The 18,757-nt window shown below is 42.3% G+C and overlaps 2 pseudogenes; one reads left to right on the top strand and one right to left on the bottom strand.

Annotated features, from left to right (window-relative positions):
- The first annotated feature begins 895 nt into the window (after positions 1–895).
- On the top strand, positions 896–2,150 carry LOC129081767 (glyceraldehyde-3-phosphate dehydrogenase-like; annotated as a pseudogene).
- A 12,255-nt stretch (positions 2,151–14,405) lies between these two features.
- Positions 14,406–15,888, bottom strand: LOC129081733 (acidic leucine-rich nuclear phosphoprotein 32 family member A-like; annotated as a pseudogene).
- Positions 15,889–18,757: the final 2,869 nt, after the last annotated feature.

The raw sequence follows: 18,757 nt of genomic DNA, 5'->3' as shown, positions 1-18,757 counted from the left end.
TATATCACCAGAGGCTCTTTCAGTGATGTAGCCTAACAGACAGCAGGCAAGAAGAGGCAGATCTCAAGGTGCCTTGGACCTTTTGTAGACCTACCCCCAAGCCTGGTACTGGTAAAAGCCAGCCATGGTATGGAGTTTGGCCCCTCCCACATGACCCAGGCCTAGCAGAGGCAGACACAAATTGTGGATCACTTTGTAGCCCCTACCAGATAGCCCAAAGACAGTCAAGGACAGTGTCTGACATTGACCTGTTTCAGAGTCTCTCCCAAGAGGCCTCAGAACCAACACAGTCAAAAGCTGTGTTCAGACCACATTAAAATATGACCCAATTAGCTCCCCAAGCAGCAAATCCAAAGGGAGATTTCGGCAGGCATCAGAACCTGCTGGGCAAAATTCACTTTGTGGGGTTACCCCTGCACAGTAGCTGGTATGCTGTGATTAGGGTCAACCCTCATAGTTGGCCAGCCTGAGATTCAACCACAACCATGGATGGGCCAACAGCAATCAAGACATAGTAAAACAGGAAGACTCACATAACCTACACAAGGAACATTCCTGGAGCACCTAGCTCAGGTAATCAGAGAGACTATGCTATTGTAGACAAGACACCTACTACCTTAGGCCAACATACCAAGACTGGAAGATTTAGCAGATCTACCTACTACACAGAAAAATATTCACAGAGGCACCTCAAATGAGGAGAAAATGAAACATGCCCCAAGTCAAAGAACAGGAGAAATATTCATAAAGAACTAAATAAAATGGAGGGAAGCAACCTATCAGATTGTTTAACACAATGATTATAAGGATGCTCAAGGAACATAGAAGAAGCATGGATGAACTCAGTGAAAAGTTAAAGAGATACTAAGCATAAAAAAAGGACATAGGCGCTCTCTGCTCCTCCTGTTCAACAGGCAGCTGGGTCTTCCTGCGTAGTGCCAGCCTCAACCCTGAGACAAGATGGTGAAGATCGGAGTGAACGGATTTGGCCGCATTGGGCGCCTCGTCACCAGGGCTGCATTTTACTCTGGCAAAGTGGATGTTGTCGCCATCAATGACCCCTTCATTGACCTCAACTACATGGTCTACATGTTCCAGTATGATTCTACTCATGGCAAGTTCAAAGGCACAGTCAAGGCTGAGAACGGGAAGCTTATCATCAACGGAAAGTCCATCTCCATCTTCCAGGAGCGAGATCCCGCCAACATCAAATGGGGTGGTGCTGGTGCTGAGTATGTTGTGGAGTCCACAGGTGTCTTCACTACCATGGAGAAGGCTGGGGTTCACTTGAAGGGTGGCGCCAAAAGGGTCATCATCTCTGCCCCTTCTGCCGATGCCCCCATGTTTGTGATGGGTGTGAACCACAACAAGTATGACAACTCCATGAAGATTGTCAGCAATGCCTCCTGCACTACCAACTGCTTGGCCCCCCCGGCCAAAGTCATCCATGACAACTTTGGCATTGTGGAGGGACTCATGACCACAGTCCAAGCCATCACTGACACCCAGAAGACCGTGGACGGCCCCTCCGGGAAGCTGTGGCGTGACGGCCGGGGGGGCTGCCCAGAACATCACCCCTGCTTCTACTGGCGCAGCCAAGGCTGTGGGCAAGGTCATTCCTGAGCTCAATGGGAAGCTCACTGGCATGGCTTTCCGTGTCCCCACCCCCAATATGTCAGTTGTGGATCTGACCTGCCGCCTAGAGAAAGCTGCCAAATACGATGACATCAAGAAGGTAGTGAAGCAGGCATCAGAGGGCCCCCTCAAGGGCATCCTGGGCTACACTGAGGACCAGGTTGTCTCCTGCGACTTTAACAGTGACACCCACTCCTCCATCTTCGATGCTGGGGCTGGCATTGCCCTCAATGACCACTTTGTCAAGCTCATTTCCTGGTATGACAATGAATTTGGCTACAGCAACAGGGTGGTTGACCTTGTGGTCCACATGGCCTCCAAGGAGTAAGAGCCCTCTGAACCACCAGCCCCAGCAACAGGAAGAGAGACCCTCAGCTGCTGGGGAGTCCTTGCCCCAAATCGATCCCCCAACACACTGAGAATCTCCTGATCTTGTTTCCATCCTAGACCCCCTGAAGAGGGGAGGGGCTTAAGGAGCCCTGCCTTGTCATGCATCATCAATAAAGTTCACTGTACCCCCCTCCCCGCCCCAAAAAAGGACATAGAAGACATGAAAAAGAACCAGTAAGGAACAAAAAATACAGCATCTAAAATAAAGGATACACTAGAAGAAATCAACAGCAGATTAAATAAAGCAGATAATCAAATCAGTAATTTGGCAGACAAGGTAGCAGAAAACATCCTTTTGGAACAGCAAAAGGAAAGAAATATTTAAAAAATGAAGATAGTTTAAGGGACATTAAGGACAACATTAACCATAACAACACCCTCATCATAGGGGTCCCCGATGGAGAAGAGAGAGAGAGCAAAACAATTAAGGACCTTTTTGAAGAAATAATGACTGAAAACTTCCTTAACCTGGTAAAAGAAAAAGAAACACAAGTCCAGGAAGTGCATAGAGTCCCAAATAAGATGAATTCAAAGAGGCCTACACCAAGACACATCATAATTAAAATAGCAGAAGTAAAGACAAAGAGAGAATCTTAAAAACTATAAGAAAAAGACAGTTGCCTATAAGGGAGCTCTCATTATGCAATCAGCTGATTTCTAAACAGAAACTTTTTAGGCCAAAAGAGTTTGTCATGAAATATTCAAGTGATGAAAAGCAAGGACCTACCACCAAGACTCCTTTACCCAGCAAGGCTATCATTTAAAATTGAAATGGAAATAAAGAGTTTACCAGACAAGAAAAAGCTAAGAGTTGATTAGCACCAAACCGGTATTACAAGAAATGTTAAAGGGTCTTATTGGTAACACAACTATAATGATAGGAAACTAGAAATCAGTTACAAGAAAAAACCTGAAAAACACACAAAGACATGAAGCCTAATAACATGTTACTAAACTACGAATGAATTAACAATGAAATCAAGGAAGAACCCAAAAGATACTTTGAAACAAGTGAAAATGAGAACACAACAAACCAAAATCTATGGGACACAGTAAAAGCAGTCTTGAGAAGGAAATTCATATCAACACAGGCCTACCTGGATGCCTGTGCAAGAAAATTCTCAAACAATTAAATCTTACACGTGAAGTAGGAAAAGAAAAACAAACAAAACCCAAAGTAATTAGAATCCATAATATGGATTAGGGCAGAAATAAGTGAATAGAGTCTAAAAAATATAAAAAGATCAATAAAACCAAGAGCTGGTTCTTTGAAAAGATAAACACAAATGGAAAAGCCTTTAACCAGACTCATGAATAAAAAGCAAGAGAGGGACCAAATAAATAAAATCAGAAATGAAAGAGAAGTAACAACTGACACCACAGAAAAACAAAAAATTATAAGAAAATTCTATAATTATATGCCAACAAATTGGGCAGCATAGGTGAAATGGATCAATTCTTAGGAACATACAGTCTTCCAAAACTAAATTAGGAAGAATCAGAAAATCTGAATAGATCAATTACTACTGATGAAATTGGAGCAGTAATAAAGAAAACTCCCACAAAAAAAGTCCTGGACTGGATGGCTTCACAGGTGAATTCTACCAAACATTCAAAGAACTTCTCAAAATATATTCCAAAAAATTCAAGAAGAGGGAAGCCTCCCAAACTCATTTTACTAAGCCAGTATTATCCTAATACCGAAACCAGATAAAGAAACTACAAAGAACGAAAATTATAGGCCACTATTCCTAATGAACATAGATGGAAAAAACTGCAACAAAATATCAGCAAACCTAATTCAGCAATACATTAAAAAGATCAAGTGGGATTTATTCCTGGGACACAGGTTGATATAATATCTGCAAATCAATTAAATGATATACCACATAAACAAAATGAAGGGTAAAAATCAGATGATCATATCAATAGATGCAGAAAAAGCATTTGATAAAATCCAGCACCAATTTATGATAAAAACTCTCAGCAAAGTGGAAATAGAAGGAATATATCTCAACATAATAAAGGCCATATATGAAAAACCCACACCTAACATCATACACAATGGGAATAAAAACTAAAAGAGTTTCCCCTAAGGTCAGGAACAAGACAGGGATATGCGCTTTCACCTCTCTTATTCAACATAATAGTGGAGATCCTAGCCACAGCAATCAGGTAAGAAGAAGAAATAATAGGCACCCAAATCAGAAAGAAAAAAATAAAACTGCCAACTATTTGCAGATGACACGATATTATAGACATCATGATATTTATAGAGAATCCTAAAGATTCCATTTTAAAAAAACTCCTAGAACTGATAAATCAATTCAGTAAAGTAGCAGGATACAAAATAAATATTCAGAAATCAGTTGCATTTTTATACACCAATAGTGAACTATCAGAAAGAGAAACTAAGAAAACAATCCCATTTACAATTGTATAAAAAAAAAAAGAACAAAAAGGAAAAAATTTAACCAAAAAGTTAAAAGACCAGTACTCAAAAAATTATAAAACACTGAAGAAAGAAATTGAAGAAGGTTAGCCTGGGCTGGTGTGGCTCAGTGGGTGGAGTACCAGCCTGCAAACCAGAAGGTCACTAGTTTGATTCTCAGTCAGGGCACCTGCCTAGGTTGTGGGCCAGGCCCCCAGTTGGGGGCATAAGAGGGGCAAACCAATTGCTTGTGGGATCAGGAGATGCAGAACCCACCAGGTGCTTAGACCCCACAGAGGATGGGAGCCCACTCTTGGAGGCAGGGTCCCATGCTGGGGTAATGTAACACAGCACATGGATTCCTGAACTGCTACATGGAGGCTGAGAACAGTGCACCCCAGATCCTGAAGGAGAGAGCTGTTGCGAGAGGATGGCAACTCTGAAACCCAAAAGAGTACCTTCCAAAGAAGATGGAGATCTGTTAGCTTGACCAGCTAATGGACAGATAAGGAAACTGAAAACTTCTGGGCATGGTTTTGGTTCATAGCCTTTTGGGGAGCAAGGGAAGTTCTGGGTTGCAGGAGAGGGGGGCCTTGAGCAGGCATGCTCTCAGCCCCTCCAAGGTTGGAGCCCTGTTAATAAAAACCTATTTCCTTCAACACTAATTGTTGAGTCATGCAGACTGAAGGTGCCAAGTGGATGAACCCTGGTTAGCATGGTAACAATGCCAGGTGGATACTGGAAATATCAGGGAAAACACTTTAGGAAGTATATGTTTATCTAACCACTATGCTGTACACCTGAAACTTTCTGGGAACTCACCTCCCCGCAACTCAGGGAGAGCCCTGTTGGGGCTGCTATTGGCCCTTGTCTCAGACCTTCCCAAGGGACACGTGGTAGAGTGACGAAATGCACTCAGCTCGTAGCCCCACTGATGAGCTTCCCTCCGCCCTTCGTACACCTGAAACTAATACAAAATAATATTGAATTTAAATTGTAATTGAAAAAAACATTACCACTTAGCCTCACTGGACCACACAAGACCATAAGCGTTTCTTATACAAGAGCTGTACAATGCCTAGAGAACCAGACTGGATGAAACTGTGGCTTGTCTCTTTTGGGAAAATATGTTGACTGTATTTATGTAGAGAGTGTATACTTCAGAAGGTATATTTATGGGGGTATAATTGAGTGTGGGTATTGAACAATCAAAGGGGGTGGGTTGTACTAAATAGTTGTTTATGCAACTCAACATCCACTCACTTTTCTTCTGATAAAAAGAAAAAAGAAAACAGTCCTCCAAAAGTGTTTTGGTTGGCATCATGATTCTACCTTCAGATCTGCTGAAAAGCCTTGATTCTTTCTATCCAATTGGCATCTTATCCGCTGGATATGTAAAGAGAGCCAATAAAGTCTGATATATATGCTAAGCCTAAAAAAAGTTTTTCACTCCTCTCTCTTGCCACCTCTCTTTAACAGAACTTACTGGAAAGCAAACCAGCCTTCCTCTATCAGAGATGTCCAGCCTTTTGGTATCTCTGGGCCACACCGGAAGAAGGAGGATTGCCTTGGGCCACATATTAAATATACAAACACTAACGAAAACTGATGAGCAAGAAAAAGGTTTTAAGTCAATTTACGATTTTGTGTTGGGCTGCATTCATAGCCATCCTGGGCTGCATGCAGCCCATGGGCCACAGGTTGGACACCCCTGCTAGATGGTATTCTGTTATCATGTGACTTGTAGTCACTCTGGGAGATCAGGAGGAAGTGGTCCTTGTTGACATTGTTTGAATGTAGCCCTTACCTGAATCAGTTCTACCTCAGCTCTTTTTAGTTACGTAAATCAACCTGCCCCCATGTGGTTTAAGCCAGTTTGAGTTAGGTTCTCTGTCACAGCACAAGAAGTTCTAACAGGTACATTAATAGGATTGGTACTTTTATCTTTTAATAATAAATCTGTTATTTATGAAGAGCTTTATGGTTCACAAAGCATTTGCATAAAAGAAAAAGAAACCAAAGAATATATGGCCCTCTTTTACTGGACAACTTTTTTGTCGCATCTTTTAAAGAAAGCCACAAAGTGTTTGAGAGCAAGTTCTGGAATGAGGCACCCGTTCAAACTGTGGTGTCCATGATTTATTGGCAAAGACAGAAAGGTTCATATGTGGCTAATAATTTTATAAATTTTGTGATTTGTAAATTCAAATGAATTTATAAAGTTTATTCTGGCCATTGTTACTCAAGAGCTAAAGGCTTTTCAGGTTAGCCTCTGTGAGATAGTGTCAGGGAGGAAAATTTGACCCATTAAGCTTCTTCTGGCTGGACTTATAATCAAATTAACAGGAGACAGATTAGCAGGAGAAAACAAATTAAAGTTTAATAATATGTATGCCTCCTGTATACATGGGAGAGACCCAGGAACACTGAGTGACTCACCAAAATGGTGACAGACATCATTTTTAAATACCACCTTCTGCTAAAGACAAAAGAAGATGCTGAGGGTGGGGAGTCAGTTATGGGAGGTTACCAGGAAAATCATAGCAAACAAGGGTAAGATTTAAGACCCTGCCTTCTGAGGGTCATTCTCACAAATGCAAATGTTCTTTACAAAGTGTAAATTTTACTCATTTTTCAGAGCTTCTCCCAAGCTCTACCATTTGTTAAAATGTATAACCAATACCCCCCAAATAACCAATATTCCAAAGAGGCCATATTTTGAAGTGGCGGTCTCTGCTGTCCTTTGATGTAAGAACTGTCCTAACTGCCCTGGCCAGTGTGGCTCAGTTGTTTGGAGCATCATCCCATAGGCCAAAACAATACGGTTCAATTCCAGTCAGGACACATATCCAGGTTTTGGGTTTGATCCCCCGTTGGGGTGTGTATGAGAAGGTAACGGAAAGGGTAAAGTCAGTGCCGTTTGCTATTGTGGCACCATTTTGTCCAGCAGGCCTGTGACCTCGTTAAACATGACTGCCGTTTTACTCTTCTGAGCTTATATCCTCAGGACTGGAAATTACTGGGAGCAAGAACAGACCTTGACTCCATGCCCCCACAGCCACAGGCAAAAGATAACACTGGAGCAAACTGCAGCTTGTGCAAAACCACCTGAAACCTCCTGTGTGCGAAGGCACCTAGCAGCCCAGGGGCCACACAACAGCAACTCCCCCAAATTTTTATGATCCGATAAAAGCCCAAAGCCCCCACCCCTCAGTGCTGGTGTATCTCTCCACACCAAGGCCCTCTCTTTTCTTGGAGAGTGAGTAAAACCTTTGCTCCACACTTCCTTCTCGTAGTGAATTCTTTCACAGCCCTTGTCACTGACCAACCTAACACAACCAATCAATGCTTCTCTTTCACATCAATGTCTGTCTCTCTGTCTTTCTTTTTTTCCCTCCCTTCTCTCTAAAAGCAACAAAAAACATGTCCTTGGGGGAGGATTAAAAATAATTAAAAAAAAAAAAGAATTGTCTAAACATGTAGAGAATATTTATGAGTTAATTTTGAGACAAACTGATGTCAATTGCCAGCAAGCAAAATCTCAATGGATTGAGGAAATGCTCCAGAGAATGGCAGTGTTGCACCTTATTTTATACATTAGAATGAGGGGAGGCAGCTTCTGGAGGGTTACCTGAAGACTATTGGTGGTAGAGTAAGCAGGTGGGAGAAAGCAAAACACAGAAATCTCTGGAGCTGGATAAAAAGTAAAATGAGAGACACATACTTCTTTTACATTGTTGGGTACAGAATACTTAATATTTAACATTAAAAGCACATAGAGATGAATTCGGGGAACAAGAGAACAATGACGGAATCTCTGGCCTTGTCCTCTGGTGGGAGATTATGCCCTGAGGGGTCTGGAAAAGAAAATAACTATCATTTTAGAGGTATGTTATCTTAGGTGCAAAAGACAATAATAGTAAGGCTCACTTTAGGCAACGATGACCTTTGGCCTGGAAGCCACAGGTCTAGAACATGACTACATGCCATGACTCACACTTTTTAGGAACTTTTATTTTCAGACCTTCCTATGTGGTTACTTTCTCTCTTTGAGTTTGTGAGCCCACCATGCCGGCCTCCCCTAAGCTTGTCAGGCTTAGGGGTCCTTTTTTCATCCATTCCTTCAATAGTCAGGAAGGCTAGAGACAGGGTATAACGCCTGTGTCAGTAGCTCCTCGGCGGATGTCCCTGGAGTCCGGTTACTTCAACGGTAAGAGTCACGTCCTCACCCGACTGGCCACCTGGAATATCGTGTCTCTCCCCAGGTGGATGAGGGTGGTCATTTGGAGAGCAGATTTGATAAGAACTATGAACACCTGCTGCTTTGGCCTAATTTACCATAAATCATGCCTGCTCAAAGCCAGCCTGACTCTTTTTTTTTTTTTTGCATTTTGTCCTAGCATAATTTAAAGTACCACTTAAATTAAATCCAGTTTCTCATTACAGGAAAGATCTGATTTTATAGGAACAAATACTTTAAATTCAAGGCCTTGCAAAACCTCTAGCCATCAGCAGCACTGGTATAAAACTGTTGGTTTCTTCCTGCACGCTGAGGGCGGCTGCAGCAATTCCATCTCGAACAAAAGCCTGGCCTTATCATTGCCAAGGTCACTCCCTGCCCCTCCCTAGTCACTCAGCCCTAGGCTGCAGGCTGAGGGAGGTGCCTTCCAATCTCATTTTCTTTCTCCCTTGGCACAAAAGGTCCAGGTTGTTCCTTTTTTTCTTTTGCCTTTTCTCCTTGAATAGGATTTTTAACTCTACCATGATATTGTTTTATCACTATCCCATGCCTGCCTTTATTATGTCAAGCAGCTAGTCCCTCTCAGGTTGTTACTGTTATCTTTTTCTCCACCATCACCATTTTATGATTTTTTTTTCTTTCATTAGAGGAAAAAATGTTGTAAGTCTTACACATACCTAAAGCTCTTTCCCAAGCCGCTGAAAGCACCAAACCCCTGCAAGCAAGTTTAACGTCTGCCCCGTCTTCCTCTTCTTAGAACTCTATGATGGGGGTGGGGGGTCAACTGTCCCGTTGCCATGGCCACAGTCGACCTGCTGAGTCAGCCAGTTCAGGGTGAGCTCGCTCTGGCTTGGGTGCCAGCCCAGCCAGCAGACCCTCCTTCAGCATTACAGAAACAACCCGCTGGTGCCCTCCCCATCCCAGCAGGATCACCCAGCTCTCTGTGCTCCCCTGCCTTGGCAGCTACTCATGAAGTCTGTGCCCACTGAGAGTCCACAGAAACTGTACGTATTTTCTCCGCAGGGCAATCAGTCATCACTCTGTCCTCAGAGTAGTCTTATTTGAAAATCAAGAATGAAATGTCTTAAGCTGAAATGATGGTCCCCAAATTGGCCTTGGTAGCTGAGGACAGAGAAGAGAGGCCTGAGAAAGTGGAGGGGAAAAAAACAGACAGGTTTTGTATCTCATTTACGGAGGCCATTTTTATTGTATTTTTAACATCTTGCCATTCTTCCCATGAGCAGCTTCTTCTCCTAGGGAAGGGTTCCCATGGCGGCTCTGTGGAATTTCTCTCCTGAATGCCTCTCTATAAACTAGCTTGCACTCAACATGGAGGGATCCACAATCATCTATAAAGCACTTTGTAACAAAAGATCTCTGGCGCTGGTCTCCTGGAGAGAGCGGTCCCTGAGGCAGGGGCAGGGAGGAGGCAGGGGGCTGGGGGAAGGGAGGCTGCCTGAGCTGCCACAGCTGTGCTGATCGTGCACGCGTGGCCTCAGCTGCAGAAGCAGCCGACAGTCTGACCTTAAGATAAAACCCTATTGATCAGCGGTTGTCTGAGCACTTAGAGCTCATGAAGTAAAAACGGGCTTATTCGTTGCCTTGTGTGACTTTACTACTAATGATGCTGATATTAATAACCATGTTTGAACTGAAACTCAATTTCCTCATACTCTGCAAAAGGAAGAAGTAGGGACTGGAGACCGGGTGGCTGGTGACGCAGCTGTCTGCCTGGGGATGGGTAAGTCAGCTCAGCCCATAGCATCCACTGACTAACCAGGAAGGGGCTCTGAACTCCAACCGATTCCAATCTTGGATGTAAGTATGCGACTTATTAACTATGAATTTGGGAAATTCATCAGATTTCCTGCAGTTTCAATTTTCTTTCATCTATAAAATGAGATTCTGAGAAGGATAAGAGCATATACGTAAAGGTCCTGAGACAAACACTGGTTGGAGTGTTCAAATTTCCCTCATTTGGTGCCAGGGAGGAAAAGGCCTAATCCCTGAGAGCCAGGCAAACTTGCGGAAGCTGGGTTTGGTCCTTGCTGTCCAGCTGCCCTCACAAACCCTGCACATCCATGACTCACTTCTTCAGCATCTTCCCCTCCCGCCTCAGGTGACCAGCCCCCTCTCCTCAAGAAGGAACTGGAGTTGCTGTTGGCTTTCAGGGATTCAGTATTGGCCATGTGGAGCCTCTTCAAAGGTGACTCTGAAGTGTCAGAAGAGGAACAATGTGACTTTGTTGGAACTGGAATTGGAGACTGAGCACAGCTGTTAGTGTTCTCAGAGAGAGAGAGAGAGAGAGAGAGAGAGAGAGAGACGGGCTTGTGAATGGATAGGTAACCAAGCCCACTTCACAGAGGAGGACACACCCAGTGCCCTGTGGTGACCAAGACCCAGAATCCCAGCTCGCAGGAACATCTGCAATGCTTCCCTCCTTCCTTAATCTTCCTTAGTATTTCCCACCCAAAGGGCGGTCTCAGGACTTTGCACTTCAGGGCAAGCATTATCTAGGTCCAGTTTGCATAGCTTTTCCCTCCCCTCCAAAGACACCGCCTGTCTTCCCAATGCAGACGAGCTTCCCAGTTTTGAATATCATACAAATGGTCACACAAGGTATCCTATTGTTGGACTTGTGCAAACCTGGCTTTGCTTCTGTCAGCTCTGGTATTGGAGACTGGTGAGCTTCCCACTCATGATGGAGATTTACCTGCCTGCAGGCACAGTTAGGGCAACTTCTGAAAGAGAAGCCTTGGAGGGGGAAAAAGAAGCTTTCCTACCGAATCCCTGAGGGGAACTGTACTTAGGTGGGCCTCTGAGCTTGGCCTCCAGGTGTCTCAGCTTTTAGATGACTTCCTGGACAATTCTCTTAGATAATTGTAAAATATGTGCTCTACAAAAAAAACTATATGTGACAATCCAAACCAAGTAAGGTTGATTAATCATGGTCATTACAAATAATGTAATTCCCTTGCTTTGCAAAATAATTCACTACCAGATTGCTTTAAGTAGTAAGGTCCCTCTCCGCATTTTAAAATATGTAATTTAAAATGAGTTGAATCAATTTTCAGGAATATATTCATACATACAAAGGTGGGCAAAAGTAGGCTTACAGTTGTTGTTATGGGAAATAATACAATAAATAATAATACAAAAATAAACTTCTGTGTATTCACAGCTGTAAACCTGCTTTGCCCACCCCTGTATATGGAGACATAGCTGATTGGAATATATTCATTAATTTGTTCATTTCTTTGCTCCTCCTCCTTTAGCTGTTGGCCATGTAGGGCAGTGAGGAGGCTCTGTGTGGAGACGGAGGGGCAAGAACAGGAGTTTGGGATCGCAAATGTTATGGTGGTTTTCTGGATTTCACAGGTTGATGAAGGCTATTTGATATTTGAGTTATAATTACTTGTGTCTGTCTCCCCAACTAGGTTGTGAAGTATTTGATGGCAGGGGACGTCCAGTCTTTGTAAATGAGTCTCTGGCCCAGAGCAAACATTCAATGAATATATACTGACAATAAATGCCTGCAAAGACAAGCATGGGGGGTGGGGGTGTGGGGAAGTGGGGAGCAAGGAACTGTTAAAAAAAAAAATTCGACCTAGTGAACTTGAAGATCTAATTGGCTTTAAGCACTTCATGAATCTGTGGAGTTTTTTCTGTAATACAATGTTCTTGTATATAGCTGAGTGTTTCTGTGTAGGTGTATGGTTGAACACAGATACATTTAAATCACAAATTTACAAAGTTATTGAAGAATTGCTATTTGTCTCTAATTCTGAGACAAAGAGAAGTCTTTACACGCATTCAAACTTCATTGTCACATTGTAACTTGAGAATGTAGCATTAATTGCTCACAAAGAGCAAATATAACTGTTCTGAAAACACAAATTGCTCTGCTGTGCTCTTTTTTAGCTATTAATACAAATTGAATAATAAGTGCTGAATAATACATCTTGCCATTGATGATATTGATTGGAGGAAGGATTAGGGAGGTAGAACAGATTAGAATAGGGTCTGCAATTCTCAGCGATTGCTGAAGGATTGCCTTAAATAGTTAAGAAGGTTAGTTCATCGTTCAGGCTCTTCTTTATTTTTATTTTTACTTCTTTCTCCCTGTGATTCCACCCAGGAAAATGGCACTGCCTGTCACCTAGGAAACTGTTTTTCACTCCAGTTGGTAGAGATTGGAGACTGCAGGGCCTTTCTCATTACAGATTTGCATTTGCAGCTGGGCTCCGACTGACCTCTCCTGAGGACAGAAAGCTAATCCGATCACACTGGTGAGGGAGGGTGCTCAGGATCTGCGTTGGGAGCTGTTTAAACTGTTAAGCACATCAATTTCTTTCCTGAAGAAGGAGGCTGCAAAATATTTTTGTTTTGAAAATGATTCAAAAATGATAATACTGTTCTCTAGACTGTAACTGCTCATGGACCCTGGTTTCTAACTTTAACCACCTTTTTTTCCCACCATGCTCCCAGAGAGGCTGCAAATTAGCCTTGAACTAGAGACTGGATGAAATGAAGACAATGGCCTCAGATTCCCAGTTAGTTATGTTAATTTTTTAAAGGGTGGGCGTGAGAGTGTGCTTGGACAATAGGGATCCACGCTGCATTTGTCAGAAGGGTAAATCTTTATTCTGTGGCTTTGGCAACAGCAGCTTTTTTCTCTGCCCCTTTGTGTGCCAGTTGGCTTCTGTGGAGAGAAACTGTGCTCCAGCTGTATGCAAAGTGTGGGGTCCTCAGGGTAGGCACTGAGCGCATTATTTCTCCAGCACTAGTTTCCTTGACTTCCTCCTCCTTCCTTATATGCAACAACAACAGCTAGCTAACACCTTTAGCTACCAGGTACTATCCTAAGCACTTCATATGTATGAAATGACTTAATTCTTACAACAACCCAGGAGATGGGTACTGTTTGTATTCTGATGTTAGACATGGGGACACACAGGCACAGAAGTGTCAGAATTTGTCCTGGCTGCTGGACCCTGCCCCTGACTTGTGCCCATGCAGACCAGGTGAGAGGTTCAACCCAGAAGGGGAGTCAAAGGTCTGGACTGCAGGTGTGGGAGCCGAGCTACCACCAGCCAGGCCAGGCTGGCTCTTCCCCAGCACGCCTGGGCAAGCTCCCTCTCTGTCCCCGGCTGTCTTGTGTGACCTGAGGCCTGAAGGAAGAAATGCCACCCCTCCCCACCTGGCACTCCTGGTCCTCAATTGTTCCCTACTGACCACAGCCTCACCGTGTGCAAGGCCAAGGGCAGCGCCAGCCTGTGTGGACAGAATCCAAGTGAAAAGATATTTATCTAAAGATAGGCTTTTGTATATCTTATACCCAGGAAAACAATTAACTAGTTAATGATTTTTTTATCCTAAAATTTTTATTTTTAATTTTATTTTTTATTTAGGTATAATTGACATATAGCATTTTAGTTTCAGGTAAACAACATAATGATTCAATATTTGTATATATTGCAAAATGAGCCCCAAAATAACATCCAATACCAATACTACACATAGTCGCATTATTTTTTCTTGTGGTGAGAACCTTTTTTTTTGGCTGTAAAAATGGCATTTTATTCCATGCCCTCCATCCACCCTCCCCCCACAATTTCCAGTACACTTTTTCTCTCTTGTTCTCACAGAAATGTTACAATCATTAAAAAATAAGTTTCATGGGACAGGATTGGGGGGGTTCAAAATAGGTTATCCTATTTTGAGGTTCTTGTTTTCCCTTCTCTTCTGACCCCTCTCTTCTTCCCCAAGATCTTCATCTTTCTCATCATCTCCTTCCCAGTCATTATAACTTTTTCATCCTCCTCTTCCTCTCCCCTCACATCCTCCTCTTCACCTTCCTCCTCCTCTTCCTCCTCCTCCTGGTCTTCCACTCCCTGAGCATCCTGGTCATACTCTTCCTCCCCTCGTTGTTGTCCAGGCCTTCTACATAGCCCTCAGCATCTGAGTCAGGGGCCTCCTTGTCATCCCAGTGGTAGCCATTGAGGTAAGTAAATTGCAGGAGGAGCTTGTACACGTTTTCTAGGTGGTGGTTCAGGTTGGTTACCTCACAACTGAAAAGTTTTAAGCTCTTGAAGTTTTCTTGTTCAATGGCTCTATTGTGCTGAGGTCTTTAATTTTGTTGCCATTTAAATTTAGATGCACCAGGTTTGGACACTTTTCTGTCTATACTTCCAGGGCCCCTGAGATTCTGTTACTACTTAGTTCAAGCTTCATAAGTTTGTTTAACTTCAGTAAGTTTGTGACTGAGGTAAGGCCTACCCTCACTGTACTTAAGAACTCTAGTTCCTTCTGACCAATGTGGCGCAGTTGGTTGGAGCGTTGTCCTGTAACAGAAAGGCTATGGTTTCGATTCCTGGTCAGGGCCCATACATAACTGAACTGCTGGTTCCATACCTAGTCTGGGCACATGGGGGAGGCAACCAGTTGATGTTTCTCTCTCTCCCACTTCCTCTCTTCCTCTCTCGCTATAAGCAATAAAAAAAAAAAAAAAAAAAAAAAAAAAATGTCCTTGGGTGAGGTAAAAAAAGGACTCCAGTTTTTCAAATTTATCCATCTGTGAGAGCTTTGATTTTGCCTCCATTCCCATGACAGTTGTCCAGGACAAGTTCTTTCATATCAGAGGGTGTCCTGTTCCACAGCTTGAAAGGAATTGTTTCGGTAAGCTCAGCTGGTTTGATGTCGTCCTGCAAGGCAGAGGGTCACCGGTTCAATTCCCTATCAGGACACATGCCTAGGTTGTGGGTTTGGTCCCTAGTTGGGGTACATAGCTAAGAGAACCGATCAATGTTTCCTTCCCTCTGTTTCTCCCTCCCTTTCCCTCCTAAAATAGATGAAAGAAAGAGAGAGAGAGAGAGAGGGAGAGAGAGATTTTTAAAAAAATAAATGAATGGATTTGTCCACATCCATCTCTCTTGCGCTCTCTCTGCAGAGGCTTCCTGCTGGCAGAATTCAGTCGATAAATGCCGAACTCCCAGCTTTGCGTTTTAGGACTTTGAGGGCTCAACCAGCTTGTTTCAACTCTTATGATGAGAACTTTTAAGATTTATTCTCTTAGCAACTTTAAAATATGCAATGCATAGTTGCCATGCTGTACATTACATCTCATGACTTATTTATTTTATAATTGGAAGTTTATATTTTACAATTGTACCTTTTGGCTAGATTCACCCATCCCTTCACCCTTACCCCCTGCTTCTCACAACCAGCAATCTGTTCTCTGTATCTATAAGCTCATTTTTGTTTGGTTTTGATTTTTATATTCCACATATATGTGAGACTATACTGTATTTGTCTCTGTCTGACTTGTTTCACTTAGCATCATGCCCTCAAGGTTTATCCATGTTGTCGCAAATGGCAAAATTTCATTCTGTTTATGGCCAAATAATATTCCATTGTGACGAGTTAATGATTTTAGTGAGTATTTTATGAATGCCTGCCAGTGCCCAGCCCTGCTCTTAGCACAGAGATGCTCTGCTAAAGAGGCAGAGCGGTTCCTACCCCATGGGATACCTTTCCATGCAGTAAACAAAGGAAGTGCAAAGAGGTATGAGGAAATGCCAAGGTGGTCATAGTACAGACAGGTAAGTAGAGAGGAAGGGATGCATTCCACTGGGTGCACAGAGAATGCCTCTCAGAGTAAGGGGCAAGAGCTGAGACATGCAGCCTCCAAAAGATCTCGGGTCAGGTCCTGGGAAGGGCTTTGGAGCGGGAATGAATCAGATGTGCTGAGCAAACAGGACAGTGGGAGGAGGGGAGACAAACACTGTACACAGGGCCCTGCCAACCTGGGAGAGGGATCTGCACCCCATTCTTACTCCAGTTGTTCACCTAAGAGAAAGCAAAACTGTCTGGATAGTGAAGGATCCACTGTGCAGTCTGTTGTAAGGATTAGATCTATTACATTATGCAAATAATAGATACATTATGCAAATACATTCGTTGCCACACAGCAGATTTAAAAAAATAGTGCTTCTTGTGGGTTGCGACTTATCTGCGTCACCCCTCTGAGCCTGCCCAGCCTCCTGAACTCATGGGCTGGCCTCCGAGGTGGGACCTTACCCAGGCCCATGCAGCAGCCGGTGGTCTCCTCTGCCACGCACTGCCCCTTCAGTGGGTTCAGTGGGTGGCACTATGAGGACAACTAGCATTTATTGACCATTTGGCATTGGTCAGGCATTGCTAAGAGAAGTAAATCAAATATGACTGATTATGACTGAATTTGTATTGAACTTTATGAAATCATTTTCCTATATGTGATTGATCTTATTTAATTCTCCCTTTTATACACAAGCCCTGCTGTGGACATTACCTCCCCCAAATTACACATTTAGTACATGGTAGAACCTGAACTTGAAAACAGTTAGTTTGGCCCTGGTCCACGTGGCTCAGTTGGTTGGAACATTGTCCTGTGCACCGAAAGGTTGTGGGTTTGATCCCTGATCAGGGCATGTGTGGGAGGCAACCAATCAATATTTCTTTCTCACATTGATGTTTCTCTCTTGCGTGCTCTCTCATTAAAAACCAATGGACATATCCTCGGGTGAGGATTAAAAAAAAAGTTTGGTGGGTGTTCCAGTTTGATATAAAAAGATACACAGTGGATGGGGAGAGCCATGTCATTAGTACCATTAGCTGAGTATGGCCATGGGCCAACCTGAAGAGTAATAAGAAAAGGCTAGTATAGAGAAGAAACTGGTGTGTGTGTTCTAATATTTGAATGAACTTACAATATTATAACATAATAAATAAGTTGAAAATAAGAGGATAAAGGTAATCATTTGGAGTATTTTGGAGTGTTAAGTATTTTGAGAGGGAGAGAAAAAAAGAAAAAGAGAGAACTAAAGATAGGAAAGAAAAAATATTTAGCAAATTAAGAGATTAGGGTTTTATTTGTTTTTGCTATGAAGAGTAATCATCTATTATCTTTTGTTAACTGTCTCAGAGATAATGAGCCTAAGTTCCTGCTGTGAAATCCAAGTATAGTTGTCAAAAATCTAAATTTCTTATTTAGTAACAGATACTTAAGTCTGTGAATAAGATAGGATGTCCAGAACACCTTGTACAAGTATTAACTCAAAAGGGAACACAGACCTAAATATGAGAAATGTAACAATTAAAACTATAAAACTCTTAGCATATAATGTAGGAGTAAATTTTCATGGTCTTAAGTAATGCCTTCTTAGATATGGCACCAAAAGCACAAGCAACAAAAGATAATTTAGACTTTATTAAAATTAAAAACATTTGTGTTGCAAACAATACCATCAACAAAGTGGAAAAAATCCACAAGATGAGGCTGCCTATATAAAAACATTTACAAATTGTATCTGATATGAAACTTATACCCAGAATATATAAAGAACTCTTACAAATCAATAATGAAAAGACAAATAACCCAATTAAAATGGCCAAAGGATGTGAATAGGCACTTATCCAAAGAAAATATACAAATTCACCAATAAACTTAAGAATTCAACATTATTAGTCAATAGGGAAATGCAAACCAAAACCACAAGAAAATACTGAGTTACATATTATAAAGATGACTATAATCAAAAGTGCACACCATACCAACTGTTAGTGAGTGAGCAGAGAAATTGGAACCCTCCTACAATGATGGCAGAAATGTTAAATGGTGCTGCCGCTTTGGAAAAAAGTTTGTCAGTTCTTCAAAAAATTAAACATGTAGTTACCATATGACCCAGCTATTCTGCACTCTCGGGTGTATACTGAAGAAAAATGTAAACATTCCACATAGAAGCGTGGATGTTCATAGCATACTTCATAATAGCCAAAGAAAGGAGACAACAGCCCAAATATCCATGAATTGATGAATGGATAAGCAAAATGTAATTTATTCTATGAAGCAATATTGTTTGGCCATAAAAAAATACATTCTACAATCTGGATGAACCTTGAAAACCTACTGAGTGAAAAGAGCCAGTCATAAAATATCTACATATGACGTGATTTCATTTATATGAGATGTCCAGAAGAGACAACTCCACAGAGATGGAAAGTTAATTAGCAGTTGCTGGGGC

This window comes from Pteronotus mesoamericanus, unplaced genomic scaffold (assembly GCF_021234165.1).
Source record: "Pteronotus mesoamericanus isolate MK-2021 breed Mesoamerican mustached bat unplaced genomic scaffold, CSHL_Meso_final scaffold_118, whole genome shotgun sequence".
Classification (NCBI taxonomy): domain Eukaryota; kingdom Metazoa; phylum Chordata; class Mammalia; order Chiroptera; family Mormoopidae; genus Pteronotus; species Pteronotus mesoamericanus.
Note: the sequence above shows the minus strand (reverse complement) of the source record. Positions and strands in the feature narration are given on the sequence as shown.